This window comes from Penaeus vannamei, chromosome 12, assembly GCF_042767895.1.
Source record: "Penaeus vannamei isolate JL-2024 chromosome 12, ASM4276789v1, whole genome shotgun sequence".
Taxonomy (NCBI): Eukaryota; Metazoa; Arthropoda; class Malacostraca; order Decapoda; family Penaeidae; genus Penaeus; species Penaeus vannamei.
This window is the reverse complement of record NC_091560.1, coordinates 36,207,301-36,209,800: the sequence shown is the minus strand read 5'-3', so window position 1 is coordinate 36,209,800 and position 2,500 is coordinate 36,207,301. Positions and strand designations below refer to the sequence as shown.

The 2,500-nt window shown below is 34.7% G+C and overlaps 1 protein-coding gene across 1 annotated transcript in view; it reads left to right on the top strand.

Annotated features, from left to right (window-relative positions):
* The window catches only part of LOC113824704 (pigment-dispersing hormone type 1-like), a 929-nt gene extending 820 nt beyond the window's left edge, over nucleotides 1–109 (top strand). Inside the window, exon 4 of the mRNA XM_027377470.2 lies at nucleotides 1–109. This exon is cut by the window's left edge and continues 6 nt beyond it. The gene's annotated coding sequence lies outside the window, so the exon portion shown is untranslated.
* Nucleotides 110–2,500: the final 2,391 nt, after the last annotated feature.

Below are 2,500 nucleotides of genomic sequence, written 5' to 3'. Positions count from 1 at the left end.
GCTGGTCAAGACGAAACTTGCTGACTACATAATACGCTAACCAACTCTATGATTAACAAAATAAATGTTGCAACTATTACCCGATGTATCCCGTCCCCAGTAAATCGACACAATCCAGTTAAATATGATATATATTGGAGACAACTTACATATATGCCATTAACCTACTGGACGTATTTGAAGTCTAAAATGCACCCTCACGTTGTCATCAAAGTTGAGTTTAATTCACTTTTCAACCAGGAAGTATCTATCTTCACTCAAATTGATCAGAATCAGCATATATCATCACATGATTGATAATAATCAAGTGAAAATTCCAAAGTAGAGAGATTAATGCAAGTAGATGTATTATTATGTAGAATAAGTAATGGGTCATGCACTTCAACTGGTTTTAGAAAACACATGAATATGTCATGTCTCTATATATCTACATCTATCATATACACAGCATATACACAGAAATCTCTATCTGATATGTATACACATTTATCTATTTATCCTGTAGATATGCATGTTTTGACTGATAGATATGCATTAATTTGTGTATATGCATGTCCGTATAATGAATATTCATTATCTGTCTATCTATCTATCAATCAATCTATTTATCCACCTATCTATCTATATGTATGGATGTGTGCGTATGTATGTGTGTATGTCTATGTGCGTGTTCGTGTATATATGTGTATCTGCGAGCGTGTACTTGTATCTGGACCTCAAGTTTCCCAAATCTCAATTGCAAATTTTATTTAAAAAATCTAAAAACTGAAAACATTTTTAATTCTATCTTTTACCAGTGCAGTTTCCAATCTACCTTGTCTTCCATCTTGTAGTAATGGTGCAAAAAGCTGCCGTGAAATTAAACAAAATGGGACCATACGATCCATTCTGAATCCGCCTACAACAACAGACCTCAAAGACTAAAGAGAACACTAATTGCAGATAACAGCGGTCCAAAGCTGTACAGAGTTACGTTGTGTCAGCCGTAATAAGGTTTGGCACCCGATATCGCTGGCAACTTGGCGTGTGGCTAAGTAATCATACAGGAACCTTAGAGAAGTGTATCTGAGAGCATCATGTAATGTATTCTTTCATAACAACTGGGATAAGGTAGAAAAAAATACAACTACCTTATCTATTGTGATATAATAGATGTGTTTGTACGATGAGTCGGATCTGCTATGTACTAACATAACTTTTGTGGCATCAATATAATGTATATCTATAAAGGTTTCCCCATGGATGAACAAGTAAATAAAAAAAGTCATACGCAGACCACATGCGACTTTAAAAACGGTTACTTTATCATGTAACATAGGTTGATGTCACGCAATAATTCAGGCTTCATTCTAAATTATGCTCCAAATGAATCAAAATGATAAGAGCTATAAACTTGGGAAATTATATCTTTCGCCATCTTTTACCTATTCATTACCCGCTCCTCATGAGGCCGGTTTGTGCGAGGCCTGACCCAGTGAGTATTTATGTATACAGACACGCATATGCACAGAAATAAATGCGTATCTCTCTCTCTCTCTCTCTCTCTCTCTGTCTCTCTCTCTCTCACACACAACACACTCTCTCTCCCTCTCTCTCTCTCTCTCTCTCTCTCTCTCTCTCTCTCTCTCTCTCTCTCTCTCTCCCCCCCCCTCTCTATCTCTCTCTCTCTCTCTCTCTCTCTCTGTCTCTCTTTCTCTCTCTGATATGTATATACATCTATCTATCTATCCGGCAGATTTAGACTGATAGATATGCATTCACTTCTGTGCATGTGCATGTCCGTATAAAGAAGATTCATTGGGTCGGGCCTCGCACAATTTTAACAAACCTGCCGATGATGTCTCAAAAACTGTCAGAAATTTTTAGGGATAGCTTAAGTATTCTTGGGCAATAGCGGCCATCCGAAATTAAGAGTAAATGTTTGTGACCTCTGAAAAATAATATCTCTTTTGTGTTGATTTGATATATCAATATTATGATAAAAATAAATATCTCCTCTTTAGTGATATTTTGCCGCGCATTTGTAGTCTTAATTGTTTTCCTGGTTATTATCATTTCGATATTCGCTCAACATATCTTGTATATATAATGATTAATTAGAGTAAATAATGATTTCTGTTTTCGGTGGCTTGTCCAAATTCTAAACCTGATTTGATTTTTTAATGTAATTTCCGCTTTTGAACAGTTGTGCTTTTACTTGTTACATAAATAAATCAGATCAGCAGACCCTTGAAGTACAAGACATGCAAAATCTACGAAGTAAAATATACTAATGTAATGGACAGATGAATCTTAATGATGAAGAGGCAGAATTCATCAGAAAAACTACATGCTGATAATAACAGCTGTAAGAATATGTACGAAAATGTTTCGTTTGTATTTTAGACATATCATAACATTATATATTTTTTCTTCGCTGTATCATTGTTGTAATTTTTCCTTTTATTTCTTGGGCATTATATTTAATTTGTATAATAAAATAACTCTGATAAGTAAAATA